At 41.6% G+C, this 21,215-nt stretch overlaps 1 protein-coding gene across 1 annotated transcript in view; it reads right to left on the bottom strand.

Moving 5' to 3' along the window:
- Positions 1–21,215, bottom strand: part of mid1 (midline 1) — a 130,342-nt gene that overhangs the window by 86,350 nt on the left and 22,777 nt on the right. Inside the window, exon 3 of the mRNA XM_062069153.1 lies at positions 16,223–16,529. The gene's annotated coding sequence lies outside the window, so the exon portion shown is untranslated. The remainder of the gene's footprint in view (positions 1–16,222; positions 16,530–21,215) is intronic.

The raw sequence follows: 21,215 nt of genomic DNA, 5'->3' as shown, positions 1-21,215 counted from the left end.
TGTCTGAGCGGATGCCTTTGTTGTTGTTGGTCATCATTTTGTTTTTTTCAACATGGATTTCCATTCCGTAGGCTCGGGAGGTGGTATCAAGCCTTTCAACTAGACTGGCAAGTTCTCTTTCTTCTCCAGCTAGCCCATCGATATCATCTGCAAAACGGAGGTTGGTGATTGGTCTGCCTCCAATGCTGACAGTTCCTTCATGATCTGCTAGGGCATCCGTCATGATACGCTCCAGAAAGATGTTGAAGAGAATGGGAGAGAGAAGGCATCCTTGGCACACTCCAATCGTTGTCCTGAACCAGTCTCCGATAGCACCGTTGTAGAGAACTGCGCTGGTAGCTTTATTGTACAGATGTTGAATGACTCTGACAAGGTTAGGACTGATGTTGTATTTCCTCATGGTTGCCCACAGTGCAGCATGCCATACCCGGTCAAAGGCTTTCTTAAAGTTTACAAACACATGGTAAAGGTGTTGTTGATGCTGCAGGTGTCTCTCACAAATGATTCTCAAGTTGAAAATCTGTTCTGTGGTGCTCCGCACTGCTCTAAATCCAGCCTGTTCATCAGCTATGATCAGTTCAGCTTGGGGTTGTAATCTATTTAGTATTATTTTCAGTAGGACTTTGGTGGGATGGCTAATAAGACTGATGGTGCAGTATGTTCATCATTCAACTCATTGGTGTTAATTTTCAATCTATCAAGATAAAAAAATGATATATCAAAATCAAATTACAAAATGTTATTTATGTAGTTTGCTCATTTTCTTCGACATCATGTGGGGTTTTTTTTTTTTTTTTTTTTACATATGTAGCATAATCTAAAAAGATACAAACTCATCCCGCGGGCCAGATAAAACTTTTTCGCGGGCCTGATACGTTTGACACCCCTGTCCTAGGAGCTATGTTTGGGCTTCTATGGTCAACAGATCCTAGGTGAGAACCAGACAAAGATCAGCTTGAATACCTTTATCAAGAAAAAAACCATGAAGACTCAGATTTCCTTCGCCTGGACGCAGGTCACCGGGGCCCCCCTCTGGAACCAGGCCCGGAGGTGGGGCTCGATGGCGAGCGCCTGGTGGCCGGGCACAGCGCGAAGAGGCAACGTGGGTCCCCCCTCCAATGGGCTCACCCCTCATAGGAGGGGGCATAGAGGTCGGGTGCAGTGTGAGCTGGGCGACAGCCAAAGGCATGGCCCTTGGGGTCCGATCTTTGGGGGCGGTGTAGCTCGGTTGGTAGAGCCGCCGTGCCAGCAACTTGAGGGTTCCTAGATCGATCCCCAGCTTCCGCCATCCTAGTCACGTCTGTTGTGTGCTTGAGCAAGACACTTCACCCTTGCTCCTGATGGGTCAAGGTTAGGGCCTTGCATGGCAGCTCTCGCCATCGGTGTGTGAACATGTGCGTGTGAATGGGTGAATGTGGAAATTGTGTCAATGGTGGAGAAGTTCTGGTAAATATAGTCAGACTCACTTTGACGCACAGCAATCAGTCCTCTCGAGAGGTGATGGACTGATGGACTGCATGGAGGAGACTCCACTCAGTAAGAGGCGGGCTGGGGTGGAAATTCTTGTTTCCCCCCCGGCTCAAAGCCTGTATGTTGGACTTTAAGTAGACGAGAGAGTAGCTTCCTTCCGCCTTCGGGTAAGGGGGGACGGGTCCTGACAGTTGTCAAACAGCAGCTCAGACTTTCCCCCTCTTTTTGGATTCCCTTGACGGAGTACTGGAGAGTGCTCCGTTAGGTGATTCCCTTGTTCTGCTGGGTAACTTCAACACTCACATTGGCAACGACAGTGAAACCTGGAGAGGCTTGAATGGGAGGAACGGCCACCGGATCTGAACCCGAGTGGTGTTTTGTTATTGGACATTTGTGCTGGTCACAGATTGTCCATAACAAACACCATGTTCAACATAAAGGTGTCCATTTGTGCACTTGGCACCAGAACACCCTAGGCCGCAGTTCGATGATCGACTTTGCGGTTGTGTCTCCGTTTTGGACACACGGGTGAAGAGAGGGGCGGAGTTTTCCACCGATCACCACCTAGTGGTGAGTTGGCCCCGATGGTGGGGGAGGATGCCAGACAGACCTGGCAGGCCCAAACGCATTGTGAGGCTCTGCTAAGAACATCTAGCAGAGTCTACCGTCAGAGAGTTTCAATTCCCACCTCCGGAAAAACTTTGAACATGTCACGAGGGAGGCGCTGGGCATTGAGTTCGAGTGGACAATGTTCAGTAACTCTCGTCGAGGCGGCCGATCGAAGCTGCGGCTCAAGGTGGATTTGCCTGTCGTGGCGGTAATTCCAGAACATGCTGGTACCAGCAGTGAGGGATACCGTCAAGCTGAAGAAAGAGTCCTATCATGTCCTTTTGACTCATGGGACTCTGGATGCAGCGGACAGGTACCGACAGGCCAAGCGGTGTGCGGAGGCCAAAATTCCGACATGGAAGGAGTTCGGGGTAGCCATGGAAAACGACTTCTGGACGGCTTCGAAGCGATTCTGGACCACCTTCCGCCACCTCAGGAAGGGGAAGCAATGCATTGTCAACACCGTGTATGGTAGGGATGGTGTGCTGCTGACCTCAACTCAGGTAGTTGTAGATCGGTGGAGGGAATACTTCGAAGACCTCCTCAGTCCGAGCTACATGTGTATTTCTATGAGAAAGCAGTGCCTGGGGAATTTGTGGTGAGCTCTCCTGTTTTTTGGGCTGAGGTTGCCGAGGTAGTAAAAAAGTCCCCAAGGGTGGATGAGATCCGCACAGAGTTCCTTTAGGCTTTGGATGTTGTGGGGCTGTCTTGGTTGACAAGACTCTGCAACATTGCATGGACATCGGGGGAGGTACCTCTGGATAGGTAGACCAGGGTGGTGGTTGTTTTCTTTAAGAAAGAAAACAGGATAGTGTGTTACAACTATCTCCTCAGACTTCCCGGTAAGATCTATTCAGGTGTACTGGAGAGGAGACTACGCCAGATAGTCGAACCCCCGGTTCAGGGGGAGTAGTGTTGTTTTTGCCATGGCCGTTTAATTGTGGACCAGCTCTATACTCTTGGCAGGCTCCTTGAGGGTGCATGGGAGTTTGCCCAACCAGTCTGTGCTTTGTGGACTTGGAGAAGGCATTCGACCGTGTCCCTCTGGAAGTCCTGTGGGGAGTGCTCAGAGAGTATGGGGTATCGGACTGTCTGATTGTGGCGGTCCGCTCCCTGTATGATCAGTGTCAGAGCTTGGTCCGCATTGCCGGCAGTAAGTCGGACCAGTTTTCAGAGAGGGTTGGACTCCGCCAGGGATGCCCTTTGTCACCGATTCTGTTCATAACTTTTATGGACAAATTTTCTGGGCGCAGTCAGGGCGTTGAGGGGATCCGGTTTGGTGGCTGCAGCATTAGGTGTCTGCTTTTTGCAGATGTCGTGGTCCTGATGGCTTCATCTGGCCAAGAGCTTCAGCTCTCATTGGATCGGTCCGCAGCAGAGTGTGAAGCAACTGGGATGAGAATCTGCACCTCCATGTCCGAGTCCTGTCTCTCGCCTAGAAAAGGGTGGAGTTCCATCTCAAGGTTGGGGAAGAAATCTTGCCCCAAGTAGAGGAGTTCAAGTACCTCTGAGTCTTGTTCACGAGTGAGGGCGGAGTAGATTGTGAGATCGACAGGCAGCTCAGTGCGGCGTTTGCAGTCATGCGAACACTGTATCGATCCGTTGTGGTAAAGAAGGAGCTGAGCCGGAAGGCAAAGCTCTCAATTATTGGTCCATGTACGTACCCATCCTCACCTATGGTCATCAGCTTTGGGTTATGACCGAATGTTCGTCCTAATACAAGACGTTGCAACATGAAACATTGTAACACAAAACGTAACACGAAACGTAAAAAGACGTTGTAACACAAAACGTCTTAACACAAAGCCACGTAACACACACTTTGTGGCAAAAAATGTAAAAGAAAACGTCGTAACACAAAACGTCATAACACAAAACGTCATAACACAAAACGTCGTAACACAAAACGTCGTAACACAAAATGTAACATGAATCTTCATCACACAAAACTTAGTAACAAGAAACGTCACAACGTGAAGCGTCACAATACGAAACATTGTAGTACAAAACGTCGTAATACGAAACGTCGTAATACGAAACGTCGTAATACGAAACGTCGTAATACCAAACGTCGTAATACCAAACGTCGTAATACCAAACGTCGTAATACCAAACGTCGTAATACCAAACGTCGTAATACCAAACATCGTAATACACCAGGACCACATATATAATGTAAAGCAGGGCTATTCAGCTACATAATGAAGAGGGTCGCATATTCGAGGGCCAAAAGGGCTAAGGGGCCGGATATAGAACATTAGGTTGTTTTGTCAGAAAGTGCCTTCGCATGAGATTTGAGATTTAGTTTGCTTAATTGCAAAGTAAACACATCGGCTGTCACACAGCACTGTCAATAAATTCAATATTCTGCCCTCACTACCTGTTTCCAGCATGTAAAGCTAGACAGATAGTTAACAGTTACCGTGAAGAAACAGAAGCTACAGAAATTTTGTTGAGGACTGATGTTCTTTCTTTCAAATTATTTTCCTTCCTCAGTTGTATTTCTTTACACTTTTTCCTTAATTTAGGTTTGTAAGACTGAAAAGACAAACATAAAATAAACATGACAAAAGGACTCCATTGTGTATTTTACATAAACAAAAACAGAGGGTGTAGAGTTAATACATTCACACAATAAACTACAGATGTTGATGCATAGAGAAATTACACAACATCCACAGCAATCTTTGCACACCTAAAGTGTAGCGTTATTGCCCTCAGATGTCTAAATTTGGCACTACATGTATTAAATGAGCTTTGATCGCCAATCATTGACTCAGCCAAAAAACACGACAGGAAAAAATGACTCGAGCACCGGCTCGGGGAAGAACGTTTATACTTAGTGGTCCAGTCGCTGTTAAAAGTCAGATTTTTGCAATGTATTTAAAGATAGTGCCATTTTTGGTTGTAATTAGTAGTCTTCGTCTACTCACTCCACTGCTGCTTCATTGTGACACATAAGCCTCGCTGTTGCCCCCTGCAGGGCGGCGGGAGTACTGAATACAGGAGCAAACTTAGTTTGAATGGTCTCATCAAGCATATTTGGGGCTTGTTTGGCGGGCCAAATGCAAAGCACTGGCGGGCGGGATGTGGCACGCGGGCCGCCAGTTGAATAACTTTGCTGTAAATGGCTGCCATTGCTTTTGCTTCTCTGACATATTTTGCCCAAACATGAAAAGAAGGCCTTGTGGGGGTGTGTCATGGGTAAAATTGACAGTCAACATGATCTGTGCTGTGTATTAGCATAAAAACATCATCTCTATGGCAACAAAATATTTCTTCAAGGCAGCTCATGGCACACCTTTTTTTTTTTTTAAATTTTTTACATCATTTCTCCAACATTGGTCTCTGTCTATGAGGGATTATTTTTCATTAAACAAATATTAGCAGTTACAGATATGTGTCATTGATAAAATAATGTTCTTGAGCTGGACAGCTGGTGAGTCAACACCCCCCCCCCCCCCCCACACACACACACACACCTGAATTTGTTACCTTCTTGAGACCGCCAAAAAATGCCTCCCTCTTTAGGACCACCCTTTCTAAATATAGAAAGATTTGTATTTACAACATTAAAGGCCTACTGAAATGATTTTTTAAAATTTAAACAGGAATAGCAGATCCATTCTATGTGTCATACTTGATCATTTTGCGATATTGCCATATTTTTGCTGAAAGGATTTAGTATAGAACAACGTCGATAAAGTTCGCAACTTTTGGTCTCTGATAAAAAAAAACCTTGCCCCTACCGGAAGTAGCGTGACATGGCAGTTGTTCACTCCCTCATATTTTCCTATTGTTTTCAACGCAGCTAGAGCGATTCGGACCATTACCCCATTAATTTGAGCGAGGATGAAAGATTCGTGGACGAGGAACGTTAGAGTGACGGACTAAAATGCAGTGAAGTACATATCTTTTTTCGCTCCGACCGTAACTTAGGTACAAGCTGGCTCATTGGATTCCACACTCTCTCCTTTTTCTATTGTGGATCACGGATTTGTATTTTAAACCACCTCGGATACTATATCCTCTTGAAAATGAGAGTCGAGAACGCGAAATGGACATTCAGTGCCTTTTATCTCCACGACAATACATCGGCGAAACGCTTTAGCTACGAGCTAACGTGATAGCATCGTACTTTAACTGCATATAGAAACAAAAAAAATAAACCCCTGACTGGAAGGATAGATAGAAAATCAACAATACTATTAAACCGTGGACATGTAAATACACTGTTAATGCTTTCCAGGCTGGCGAAGGTTAACAATGCTGTGCTAACGATGCCATTGAAGCTAACTTAGCAATTTAGCAACCGGACCGCACAGAGCTATGCTAAAAACATTAGCTCTCCACCTACGCCAGCCAGCCCTCATCTGCTCATCAACACCCGTGCTCACCTGCGTTCCAGCGATCGGCGGAAGGACGAAGGACTTCACCCGATGCGTTTGGCGGCCCGGAGACGTAGGAAGTCAAGGTGAGGTCGCGGGCTAGCGCGTCTGCTCTCCAACAAAGTCCTCCTGGTTGTGTTGCTGTAGTCCGCTGCTAATACACCGATCCCACCTACAACTGTCTTCTTTGCAGCCTTCATTGTTCATTAAACAAATTGCAAAAGATGTCCAGAATACTGTGGAATTATGAAACGAAAACAGAGCTTTTTGTATAGGAGTCTACGGGGTACCATAACTTCCGTTAAACTGACTTCGTCACGCGCATACGTCATCATACCGCGACGTTTCAGCCGGATATTTCCCGGGAAATTTTAAATGTCACTTTATAAGATAACCCGGCCGTATTGGCATGTGTTGCAATGTTAAGATTTCATCATTGATATATAAACTATCAGACTGCTTGGCCGGTAGTAGTGGGTTTCAGTAGGCCTTTAATAATATATAAATACTATGCAAATATAAAAAAGCTTGTTGTGAAAAATGAGTTGGAATTTCACAAGAAAACCGTAGAATTTTGTCAGTATTATAATAAAAGTCGTCATTTTACTCAATACATGTCAAAATGTTACGAGAAAAACTGAACATTTCAACTCATCATGAATAATCACTGACTGGAGAACTGGGGGTGGGATTAAATAAATTATCTTCTTCCCACTCCCTTTCAGGCACAACTGGACAATCATGCATTACATACTATACATTACCTTTGCACTATATTAATTTGCACTATATAAATTTATATTATTATGTGTTGTCAACTTTGTACTTTTTTATGTCATTGCCTGAAATAAATAAATGAAAAATGAAATGAAATGAAATGAACATCTGTGCAATATTATGATAAAAGTTGGAATTTTACTCACAAACAGTCGCAATTTTACATGAAAAGCTTAACATTTTGGCAATTTTATGAAAGGAGTCATAATTTTACTCGACAAAAGTCCCAATTTTACAAGAAAACCTGAACATTTTCGTAATATTATAATAATAATCTCAATTTTACTTGGCAAAATGATGACAAAAATCATAATTTTACTCAAAAAATGTCACTGTTTTACAAGAACAAAAACATTTAGTAAAAAAAAAATTCAGTCTAAGGCTGGACTCCCAGGGAGGGGGTCCAGACTGAGGTAAGGAAAAAAAAAACCTCAATAGCCACAGCACACAAAAAAACAAGTTACAAAGAATACACAAGACTTGCAACAGAGTCAATTTGAAAAATTCCTCCTTTTTGGGACCACCCTAATTTTGTTATATTTCACCACCAGGGGTGCAAATGAGACATTCTCTATTAGATGCAATGGTTTTCCATATTGGGACCATGATTTGTGTCCTAACTTGTTCACCGGTCCCCATATGGAAGGTACTTTTCCTTGTTGAAGTCTCAAGATGGGTAGACATACAAGAACACACACACACACACGGTCAATTTCCATCCACACTTATTGGTTCTGACAATGAGAGCAAGTGAGCATCCGCTCCCGCCCTCGTCAAAACAAGCAGAACTCGGAGAGCTTTAACAGCTGCCGATGGAGACGCTTTTTCTACTTTAATTTAAATTTAGGGGAGTGAGATTAAAAACAACACATGCATGCAAATGATAATATATTCAAATGAGCCATCTTCCCAGCACCACCAGAAAAAGGGTTACAGTCTGGTTCAATTTGTGGTATAATCTACACCCTGAGGTAACTATGGTAAATTTACCTTTCCGAGGTGCAAAATGCCCAAGCAATAAAAGGTCAAAAGTGCAAATAAAGTCACTTTGCTGCGCTATCAACAAGCTAATGCAGCCCAGAAAGGGGAATAATATACTGCTGTGATCTTATTAAAGGTGTTTATTGATCTACTGTAAGACGCAAAGAGGATGTGAATTAGAGGCAGGACATAATTGGAGAGAGGCTGTTATAACAAGTACATTTTCTTAACTCAAATAATGATGCAGAATGCATGACAAAGTAGAAAGGAGGCTGTAACTATCTTTGACCACATGATTATAAACAAGGATATTGCACAACAGACCTGATGCTTTTTTGTATTCACTGGGGTTTGTCTGTCTGCCAGTTAGTTACAGTTAAAAAATGTAAGGGTGGATTATGATGACATTTTTCAGGAAATGTCAGAAATGAGACCAGGGATTGGATTTTAGGTCTGATCCAGGTCATCTCACGTTACAGGGTTGAACTTCTCTGTATGTATATCTCAGAGCACCGGCCTCCACTCGCGGAGGCAAAGACAGTGGATGACTGACAAGAGGTGTCACTCTATTTATTTAAATCCATTCTACAAAACCCAAAACCAGTGAAGTTGGCACGTTGTGTAAATGGTAAATAAAAACAGAATACAATGATTTGCAAATCCTTTTTCAACCTATATTCAATTGAATAGACTGCAAAGACAAAATACTTAACGTTCGAACTGGAAAATTTAGTTATTTTTTGCAAATATTAGCTCATTTGGAATTTGATGCCTGCAACGTGTTACAAAAAAGCTGACAAGTGGCAAAAAAGACTGAGAAAGTTGAGGAATGCTCATCAAACACTTATTTGGAACATCCCACAGGTGAACAGGCTAATTGGGAACAGGTGGGTGCCATGATTGGGTATAAAAGCAGCTTCCAAGAAATGCTCATTCATTCACAAACAAGGATGGGGCGAGGGTCACCACTTAGTGAACATATGCGTGAGCAAATTGTTTAAGAACAACATTTCCCAAACAGCGATTGCAAGGACTTTAGGGATTTCACCATCTACGGTCCGTAGTATCATCAAAAGGTTCAGAGAATCTGGAGAAATCACTGCACGTAACCAGCAAGGCTGAAAACCAACATTGAATGCCCATGACCTTCGATCCCTCAGACGGTACTGCATCAAAAAGCGACATCAGTGTGTAAAGGATATCACCACATGGGCTCAGGAACACTTCAGAAAACCACTGTCATTAACTACAGTTCGTCGCTACATCTGTAAGTGCAAGTTAAAACTCTCCTATGCAAAGCGAAAGCCATTTATCAACAACACCCAGAAACGCCGCCGGCTTCGCTGGGCCTGAGCTCATCTAAGATGGACTGATGCAAAGTGGAAAAGTGTTCTGTGGTCTGACGAGTCCACATTTCAAATTGTTTTTGGAAAGTGTGGATGTTGTGTCCTCCAGACCAAAGAGTAAATTAACCATCCAGATTGTTATAGGCGCAAAGTTCAAAAGCCAGCATCTGTGATGGTATGGGGGTGTAATAGTGCCCAAGACATGGGTAACTTACACATCTGTGCAGGCACCATTAATGCTGGAAGGTACATACAGATTTTGGAGCAACACATGTTGCCATCCAACCAATGTTATCATGGACGCCCCTGCTTATTTCAGCAAGACAATGCCAAGCCACGTGTTACAACAGTGTGGCTTCATATTAAAAGAGTGCGGGTACTAGACTGGCCTGCCTGTAGTCCAGACCTGTCTCCCTTTGAAAATGTGTGGCGCATTATGAAGCCTTAAATACAACAACGGAGACTTTTGAACAACTTAAACTGTACATCAAGCAAGAACGGGAAATAATTCCACCTGAAAAGCTTCAAAATTTGGTCTCCTCAGTTCCCAAACGTTTACTGAGTGTTGTTAAAAGGAAAGGCCATGTAACACAGTGGTAAAAATGCCCCTGTGCCAACTTTTTTGAAATGTGTTGCTGCCATTAAATTCTAAGTTAATGATTTGCAAAAAAAAAAAAAAAAAGTTTCTCAGTTCGAACATTAAACATCTTGTCTTTGCAGTGCATGCAATTGAATATAAGTTGAAAAGGATTTGCAAATCATTGTATTCTGTTTTTATTTACGAATTACACAACGCGCCAACTTCACTGGTTTTAGGTTTTGTATAAAGTATATGATAAAATAGAAAGCTACTTGTTTAGTAAGTGTCATAATGTTCCCAAAATAAGACACGTTAATTACGTGACATGACAAGCACATCCCGGCTGTTTAAGACAACTGGTGAATAGAAACCTCCTAAAACAATTGATTAAAATGGCAATTTTTTTGTGTGTTTTGATGTTCATAATAACCACAAGTGTCACATAAAACAAAATAAGTGGAAATGTGTACTTATTTTTTAAATCCGGAGCTTGAAAGTTACTAGCAATAGCCTTTTAGCATGTAGCATTCTTTTCTTCTACTGTATTTACATAACCACATAATTAAACAAGCTGAAATAACCACAATCGCCCCCTAGTGCACGAGAGGCACACTGCGTATGGCCAAAAGCAGTGCGTTTCCCACCTAGGCCTTCAGTGATGTCCGACTTCAATACCATCATTGATGTCACCACATGACCATTGTTGGAGAAATACTATACAGGAACACATTAACTGGGCATTAAACCACATCAACAGTGTACAAAACAGGTTATTTTCTGGCGCATTTAAAAATCAATAAACCCGCATCAGCAATTAAAACATATCTTATGTGGTATTGTCACAATTAGAATTGCAAAAAAACATATTAAACGTGAAAAAATTAAGAAATACAATATTTGGAACTAACAATTTGTAGAACCCATTCGACGCCGTATAAGTCAGTGGTGGAATTGTCCAAAATGTTTTGGTATCCTGGAGCATTCAAAGTTCCTTTCACTGGAACTAAGGGGCCAAGCCCAACTCCTGAAAAACAACCCCACACCATAATTCCTCCTTCACCAAATTTCACACTCGGGATAGCTGAGCTAGCTTCCAGGGTTGGCCGACATTGTCTCACAAGATGTTGTTTCTCTTTAAATATCCTTCTTGAAAATGACCTTGCAAATATATGTGTTGTCTTGTCTAATCATAAAAGATGCAGACGAGGCGTGTTGGCTGAGTTCTTTTAAGTTTACTCCACAGCGTGCTCATCAAAAACATCCCGCTGCCGGCATGTCTACATTCAACGACCTGAACAGGGCTACTTTGCATGCTCTTCACTGCTGTGGCATGCTGGGTAATGGAGTTCTTATGTTACCTAGCTCATAACATCACAATATATATCTGCCTTAGGCCAGCTAGAAGGCCTTACTGACAACAACTCGTGATCCCATTGGCTATCGCAACTGTCTATCAACTGTATTTGTCCGTTTACTTACAGCGCACGGACACCCGCATTGTTGATTCTGAAGGCCTCGGGCAGATTTGGTACAGCATGGCAACATAAGCTAGCTGAATTCTGATTGGATACAAACTAAAATTAAAAACAACAGCACTGGAAGGAGCATAATATGACAAAAAGAGAATATGAATACTTTTAGATATTTAGGGAAAGTACATTAAAAATTACTTGTATCTTTAATTATGATCATGATTTCTGGTCATGTTAGGCCAGCAGAGAAGACCTTGCTGGCCCTGATTAGATAAGAGCACGGAAACTGCAACTTTAATTGTGCGTGTGAAAATACAAGGAACGGAATTATTTGTCAAATAAGACTAATTTAGTGCATAGAAGCACACTGACTGTAAAAAGTGACAAGGCAGCACAAATCATCCATGATTACTTTCAAACTAGTAAAAATAACATTTATATCATGTTTTGTCATCTGAGTCAGTGGAAATGTTCATGAATTCCACTTCCAACAAGAGAAAACATGCTGCAGTAAATTGCATGATTTTTATGTTTTACACTCCAATAACCATTAAACAAAAGCCACTCAATAAATCAGAAGTTACTCACAAGTTACTTATTTAAGTAATTATTTTGATATTACGGACCGTAGATGGTGAAATCCCTAAATTCCTTGCAATAGCTCGTTGAGAAATGTTAATCTTAAACTGTTCGACAATTTGTTCACGCATTTGTTCACAAAGTGATGACCCTCGCCCCATCCTTGTTTGGATGGCAACATATGTTGCTCCAAAACCTGTATGTACCTTTCAGCATTAATGCTGCCTTCACAGATTGGTAAGTTACCCATGCCTTGGGCACTAATACATCCCCATACCATCACTGATGCTGGCTTTTGAACTTTGCGCCTATAACTATCCAGATGATTATTTTCCTCTTTGTTGTGGAGGACACAACGTCCACAGTTTCCAAAAACAATTTGAAATATGGACTCGTCAGACCACAGAACACTTTTCCACTTTGCATCAGTCCATCTTAGATGAGCTCGGGTCCAGCGAAGCCAGCAGCGTTTCTGGGTGTTGTTGATAAATGGCTGTCACTCTGCATAGTAGAGTTTTAACTTGCACTTACAGAAGTAGCGACAAACTGTAGTTACTGACAGTGGTTTTCTGAAGTGTTCCTGAGCCCTTGTGGTGATATCCTTTACACACTGATGTCGCTTTTTGATGCAGTACCGCCTAAGGGATCGAAGGTCCGTGATATCATCGCTTACGTGCAGTGATTTCTCCAGATTCTCTGAACCTTTTGATGATATTACGGACCGTAGATGGTGAAATCCCTCAATTCCTTGCAATAGCTCGTTGAGAAATGCTGTTCTTAAAATGTTGGACAATTTGCTCACGCATTTGTTCACAAAGTGGTGACCCTCGCCCCATCCTTGTTTGTGAATGACTGAACATTTCATGGAAGCTGTTTTTCATACCCAATCATGGCACCCACCTGTTCCCAATTAGCCTGTTCACCTGTGGGATGTTCCAAATAAGTGTTTGATGAGCATTCTTCAACTTTCTCAGTCTTTTTTGCCACTTATGCCAGCTTTTTTGAAACATGTTGCAGGAAACAAATTCCAAATGGGCTAATATTTGCAAAAAATAACAAAGTTTTCCAGTTCAAACATTAAGTATCTTATTTTTGCAGTCTATTCACCTGAATATAAGTTGAAAAGGATTTACAAATCATTGTAATCTGTTTTTATTTACGGTTTACACAATGTGCCAACTTCACTGGTTTTGGGTTTTGTACTTCAGTCATATTATTCTAAAGTAACAATATTCTTACTTGAGTACAATATTTGGGTACACTACTCACCTCTGCTTATTGATAGTCATTTTTCTGACTGAGAAACTATAAAAACAAGAGATAAAATGTGAAATAAAAATGTGGACGGAAACATTTACTCTTTGCAGTTAAAATTGTTGATGTCGAACAGCCATGTCAACAGTCAACAGCAACTATTTCCCAAAAGATTCATGACTACACTACAAATGGAGTACATGCATTGATGTATTTTTTATAGTAGTGAATTGGTGTACCTAATGGAGTTCCTTGTGAGTGAATCAACTTTTTAAGTACAGCTTCAGACCTGGAGCCAAGAACAACATCTTCAAAATGAGGAGTGGATCAGGGGTGAGTCAGAGCAGATTGTGGAGTGAAAACAAGCATCATTTCTGTCCAAAACAAAGCTTCTTGACCTATGCGGCGCATTTATGCAACTTTAATTGCAAAGCAGCACTTTTCAGCCGCCAGCGGAGGTGCAAACAAGACTGAGCTTGTTTTTTTAAAGACAGCACATCCAACTTCCTCTTACTCCAAATCGATTACCCTTCCTGTTCCTACAACCCCCTTCACACACACACACCTAGCACTCTCACGATTAATACTTTGCAGCACCTTTTCAAGCTCAGTGTGTGTGTGTGTGTGTGTGTGTGTGTGTGTGTGTGTGTGTGTGTGTGTGTGTGTGTGTGTGTGTGTGTGTGTGTGTGTGTGCGTTCTTGTATTTCTACCCTTCTTGAGACATCAACAAGGAAAAGTACCTTCCATATAAGGATCAGTGAACAAGTTAGGACATACATCATGGTCCCAATACGGAAAACTATTGCATCGAATAGAGAATGTCTCTTTTGCACCCCTGGTGGTGAAATATATCAAAATTAGGGTGGTCCCAAAAAGGAGGGATTTTGTGTGTCGGTTTTAAAAGTGCTCCCCCTCTGGTCAACATATGAAATAACAAGTGTGTGTAAAAATTTGAAGTGCTCCTTCTCTGGCAAACATATGTAATAAGTTTGTGTAAGAAATGTAAATGCGCCCACTTTGGCCAAAACTAATACAAATAAATAAGTATGTATACAGAGACATACTGTAATAACGAAGTAAATAATGAAAATTACAAACCAATTAAGAACAAAAAATTTAAAAAATTTAAATTGAAATAAAAGCAGTTTTTTTTTCACAATGTCGACTTTTTTCTTATACAATTGTAGCAATTTCTCATATTCTTCCTGTTTCTCTAATATTGTGATATTTTCTTGTGAAATTATTACTTTTTTATGTTAAATTATTACTTTTCACTGCAAAATGGTGACATTTGTCATATAAAATTCTGACTTGTATCACAATATTGCCATTTTTTGTGTTGTTCTTGTAAAATTGTGGCTTTTTTGTGACAAATTATGATTTTTGTCATAATTTTGCCAAGTAAAATTCCAATTATTATTATTATAATATTGCCAAATTGTTTGTCTTCTTATAAAATTGTGACTTTTGTCGAGTTAAACTACGACTTTTCATAAAATTGCCATAATTTTAAGCTTTTCTTGTAAAATTGTGTCTGTTATTGAGTAAAATTCCAACTTTTATCATAATATTGCACAAATGTTCCGTTTTTCTCGTAAAATGTTGCCTTGAGTTGAGTAAAATGACGACTTTTATTATAAAACTGCCAGAATTCTAAGTTTTTCTTGTGAAATTCCAACTCATTTTGCACAACAAGCTTTTTTGATATTTGCATAGTATGTATATATAATTAATTTTGTAAATACAAATATTTATATATCTAGAAAGGGTGTTCCTAAAGAGGTAGGCATTTTCCAGAGGCCCCATGAAGGTAACAAATACAAGAATGTCTGTGTGTGCGTGTATGTGTGTGTGTGTGTGTGTTCTTGTATTTTCCACTCTTCTTGAGACATCAACAAGGAAAAGTACCTTCCATATGAGGACCGGTGAACAAGTTAGGACACAAATCATGGTCCCAATAAGGAAAACCATTGCGTCTAATAGAGAATGTCTCATTTGCACCCCTGCTGGTGAAATCCATCAAAATGAGGGTGGTCCCAAAAAGGAGGGATTTTGTGTGTCGATTTTAAAAGTGCTCCCCCTCTAGTCAACATATGAAATAATAAGTGTGTAAAAATATTAAGTGCTCCCCCTCTGGCCAACATATGTAATAACAAGTGTGTGTAAGAAATTGAAATGCGCCCACTTTGGCCAAAGTTAATTACAAAAATTTAATAAATATGTATATAGAGACATACTGTAATAACTTGAAGTAAATAATGAAGATTAAAAAACAATTACAAACAAAACAAAAAATTAGCTAAAAGCTTACCTTTTTTATATTTGCATAGTATGTATATATTATTAATGTTGTAAAAACAAATCTTTATATATCTAGAAAGGGTGGTCCTAAACAGGTAGGCATTTGTCGGTGGTCTCAAGAAGGTAAATAATACAAGAATCTGTGTGTGTGCACGCCTTTCTGTATCAATGCATTTGTTCATTTAAAGTGTTTATGTGGGCTGTGCAGTGCTGGGTGCTATCTTCATTTCCATAAATTAGCATCCAAGTATTAGTAGAGGATATAAAAAGACTTGAAGTGTGGCTGCAGCTTTATTTGGGTTTATGCATGAGGATTTATGCCCTGGGAGTCACCTCAGCCTCACAAGCTTGGCTAGTCTGTAAAATGCAGATAAAAGACCTGCAACTAATTTGTATAAACTACCCACGCCCTGCCCCAGTGCTGCCAGTGGGTATTTCTCTCTCTTTTCCTCGATCAGATCTTACCTGCTTCCCCATGGCTGCGGCGCTAAGTGTTCCTCCCTGGTGGGTTGTAGGCCGAAGCCGAGTGGAAAGCGTCAGGCAGCTGCTGTGATTCCCGGAGGTAAACAAAGCAGGAGGCTGGAGGTGGAAGGTGTTCTGTCTCTGCTGTACACTCCCATTATCAGGGTGTGTGCACACATACTTCACTGACACGGACTGGCTGTCATCTCTGCTGCAGGTTTACACAGGAGCATGAAGAGCCTCTGGGGGGGGGGGGGGAGAAAGTCTTTTAACCCTTCTTTGGACTGGAGGCACAGCAGACCAGCATCAGCTAAAATCCAACAGACAGAAATGGTGTAGTATCAGCACAGGCCCTGGTAGCATCCCAGACAAGGTTGTAGGAACTAGACTTACACCGTATTGCCAAAAGTATTTGGCCCCCTGCCTTGACTCAAATATGAACTTCAAGTGCCATCCCATTCCTAACCCATAGGGTTCAATAAGATGTCGTTCCACCTTTTGCAGCTATTACAGCTTCAACTCTTCTGGGAAGGCTGTCCACAAGGTTGCGGAGTGTGTTGATAGGAATTTTCCACCATTCTTCCAAAAGCGCATTGGTGAGGTCACACACTGATGTTGGTCGAGAAGGCCTGGCTGTCAGTCTCCCTTCTAATTAATCCCAAAGGTGTTCTATCGGGTTCAGGTCAGGACTCTATGCAGTCCAGTCAAGTTAATTCACACCAGACTCGGTCATCCATGTCTTTATGGACCTTGCTTTATGCACTGGTGCACAATCATGTTGGAAGAGGAAGGGGCCCGCTCCAAACTGTTCCCACAAGGTTGGGAGCATGAAATTGTCCAAAATGTTTTGGTGTCCTGGAGCATTCCAAGTTCCTTTCACTGGAACTAAGGGGCCAAGCCCAACTCCTGAAAAACAACCCCACACCATAATTCCTCCTCCATCAAATTCCACACTCTGTACAATGCAGTCCGAAATGTACTGTTCTCCTGGCAACAGTCTCCATGCCTAAGTGCTTGATTTTATACACCTGTGACCGGGCCAAGTGATTAGGACACCTGATTCTAATCATTTGGATGGGTGGCCAAATATTTTTGGCAACATAGTATATTTCGGGCCTGATTTACCAAAGGTTTGTGTGTACTAAAACATGTGCTAAACTGATAGCACACGCAATGCTGATCTACTAAATGTGTGCAAAGTGAATCGCGTCTGTTAAGTGAGCAGAATAAATCTCTGTCTTCATTGATATGCAAAATATATGTTAATGATCAAAACAGCCACAATAATGGGAGGAGAAGTTGCACATTTAATTATTTTGCACACGCAATTACCAGCTCAGTGGCCTTGTGGTTAGAGTGTCCGCCCTGAGACTGGAAGGTTCAATCCCCGGCCGAGTCATACCAAAGACTATAAAAACGGGACCCATTGCCTCCCTGCTTGGCACTCAAGCATCAAGGGTTGGAATTGGGGGTTAAATCACCAAATGATTCTCGAGCGCGGCCATTGCTGATGCTCACTTCTCCCCTCACCTCCCAGGAGGGGAGAACATGGGGATGGGTCATGAGGACACATTTCACCACACCCAGTGTGTGTGTGTGATGATCATTGGGACTTTAACTTTAACAATGTGTTTTATCAACACTCATCACCATTTTGCAAGCACTAGTTAGCAATGTATTTAGCATGTGTCAGAAGGACGTGCAAATGGACAGCTTCACACATGACTGCACGATCAGTGCTCACGCTGCACAGACAGACCATGGACAGAGAATGCGTGCGTGTGTCAATATTTTGGACTGCCAAAAATACAAAATATTAGACACATGGTCTAATCAGCAACATCATTTTATAGTTTAAAGGCCTACTGAAACCCACTACTACCGACCACGCAGTCTGATAGTTTATATAGCAATGATGAAATCTTAACATTGCAACACATGCCAATACGGCCGGGTTAACTTATAAAGTGCAATTTTAAATTTCCCGGGAAACTTCCGGCTGAAAACGTCTAGGTATGCTGACGTTTGCGCGTGACGTCAAGGGTTGAAGCGGAAGTATTGGGACACATTGTATCCCAATACAAACAGCTCTGTTTTCATCGCAAAATTCCACAGTATTCTGGACATCTGTGTTGGTGAATCTTTTGCAATTTGTTCAATTAACAATGAAGACTGCAAAGAAGAAAGCTGTAGGTGGGATCGGTGTATTAGCGGCTGGCTGCAGCAACACAACCAGGAGGACTTTGAGTTGGATAGCAGACGCGCTACTGTGAGTACGCTGCTTTCTTCCAAACATTTGATCGCTTGCCCGTCCGTGCGTGTCGCTATGTGCATGTCACGTACGTATCTTTGGGGAAATATATGTTTCTTGCCGACTCTGATGGCGGCCGGGGTGTCGTCGAAAGCTACAACGCCGCCCGCCGCCGTGCCGCTGTCCTCCCCTTGACTTCCTCCGTCTCCGGGCCGCCGACCGCATCGATGATCGGGTGAAGTCCTTCGTCGCGCCGTCGATCGCTGGAATGCAGGTGAGCACGGGTCGTGATGAGCAGATGAGAGTTGGCGTAGGTGGAGAGCTAATATTTTTAGCATAGCTCTGTCGAGGTCCCGTAGCTAAGTTAGCCTCAATGGTGTCGTTAGCAACAGCATTGCTAGGCTTCGCCAGGCGGCACAGCATTAACCGTGTGGTTACAGGTCCAGAGTTTGGTAATATTGTTGATCTTCTGTCTATCCTTCCAGTCAGGGGTTTATTTCGTCTGTTTCTATACGCAGTTAAGCACAATGCTATCACGTTAGCTCCGTAGCTAAAGTGCTTCGCCGATGCATTGTCGTGGAGATAAAAGTCACTGTGAATGTCCATTTCGGGTTCTCGAATCTCATTTTCAAGAGGATATAGTATCCGAGGTGGTTTAAAATACAAATCCGTGATCCACAATAGAAAAAGGAGAAAGTGTGGAATCCAATGAGCCAGCTTGTACCTAAGTTACGGTCAGAGCGAAAAAAGATACGTCCTGCACTGCACTCTAATCCTTCACTCTCACGTTCCTCATCCACAAATCTTTCATCCTGGCTCAAATTAATGGGGTAATCGTCACTTTCTCGGTCCGAATCGCTCTCGCTGCTGGTGTAAACAATGTGCAAATGTGAGGAGCCTTTCAACCTGTGACGTCACGCTACTTCCGGTACAGGCAAGGCTTTTTTATCAGCGACCAAAACTTTATCGTCGATGTTCTCTACTAAATCCTTTCAGCAAAAATATGGCAATATCGCGAAATGATCAAGTATGACACATAGAATGGATCTGCTATCCCTGTTTGAATAAGAAAATTTCATTTCAGTAGGCCTTTAATAGCCGCTGGATGTATTAAGGGGCTGATTTAAACTAATTAAATTGATGCGTCGTTGTGTCCTTTCGTATTTTTTTACAAGACGTTTGCTTTTTTCACATAGAATATATATTGGTAGAAATATTTATTGTTTAAGAAACACTTCTTTAAGTATGCATCTTATTGCGTCTTGAGCGGTGTAAAGTACAGCCTCTCTCCATTGAGCGGACCTTCAGCTGTAAAAAATAAGAATAAATAAGTACTTTCATTGTAGATGCATTGCAGGATTGTGTCTAAACTGCCTATACAAAGTGGTACATGTCTCTTGCATGTTTGAAAACATTTAGCTAAACGCCACATAACATAAATGTGCAGTAAATGAGTGTCTCAAGCTGGAAAAATGCAATGTCTCTCAAAGATTGTCAGCCAGTTAACAAACAGAGGAGTTATGCTGCTATTTTAAAATCTTTATTTTGTGCCTGAATTATTTATTTATTTTTTTAAATATGACTTTTGAAAAAGGTGTGACAACACAAACATGTTAAATTCAAAGTTGTCTTAAATGTAGGTTAACATGATAGTTAAGGGGACATATTTTCTTCAAGGGGAGAGGGAGGGCCTCTGAAGCAACATGATAAAAGTGTGTGTGTGTGTGTGTGTTCTTGTACTTCTACCCTTCTTGAGACATCAACAAGGAAAAGTACCTTCCATATGAGGACCGGTGAACAAGTTAGGACCGAAATCATGGTCCCAATATACGGAAAAACCATTGCATCTAATAGAGAGCCAAATACTACAGCCCGTGAACATTGCTCCAAAATCAGGATGTTTTTGTTGATTTAATGTGCATACAAAAATAAACAAAGGTAGCAATATATGATAAAATAAGATGGCAGCTAAAGAAGGACTTACTTAATCATCCCCGAAAAAACCCGCCAGGTGAACAGCTGATTTTATGACTTCTTGCGCTGACGTAAGACAGCCCGCGTCCCATATGTGACCATAGGATGAACAAATACACTACGGTACTAAGACTATGGTGGCCATTAGCAGTTAGCTTCTACAGCTGGGTTGCCCAAAATGCGGCACAGGGGCCGTCTGTGGTCCGTGACTCGTTTGTCATCGGCCTTAAGCACATTGCAAAAAACAAAATATATTTACATAGTATGTATATATTATTAATGTTGTAAATACAAATCTTTCTATATCTAGAAAGGGTGGTCCTACAGAGGTAGGCATTTTTTGGAGGTCTCAAGAAGGTAATAAATACAATAATTTGTGTGTGTGTGTGTTCTTATATTTCTACACTTCTTGAGACATCAACAAGGAAAATTGCTTTCCATATGAGGACCGGCGAACAATTTAGGACACAAATCATGGTCCCAATGCGGAAAACCATTGCATCTAATAGAGAATGTCTCATTTGCACACCTGGTGGTGAAATCTATCAAAATTAGTGTGGTCCCAAAAAGGAGGGATTTTTCAAATTGACTGTGTGTCGGTTTTAAAAGTTATCCCCCTCTGGTCAACAGATGTAATAACAAGTGTGTGTAAGAAATTGAAATGCGCCCCCTGTGGCCAAAATTAATAAAATAAAAAACAAAAAAATACAAATACAATTATTTAGAAACATAATATAATAACTTGAAGTAAACAATGAAGACAGTCCTTAA

The sequence above is a fragment of the Entelurus aequoreus genome, linkage group LG14 (assembly GCF_033978785.1).
Source record: "Entelurus aequoreus isolate RoL-2023_Sb linkage group LG14, RoL_Eaeq_v1.1, whole genome shotgun sequence".
Classification (NCBI taxonomy): Eukaryota; Metazoa; Chordata; class Actinopteri; order Syngnathiformes; family Syngnathidae; genus Entelurus; species Entelurus aequoreus.
The sequence above is the reverse complement of the archived record's forward strand: the minus strand, read 5'-3'. Positions and strand labels throughout refer to the sequence as shown.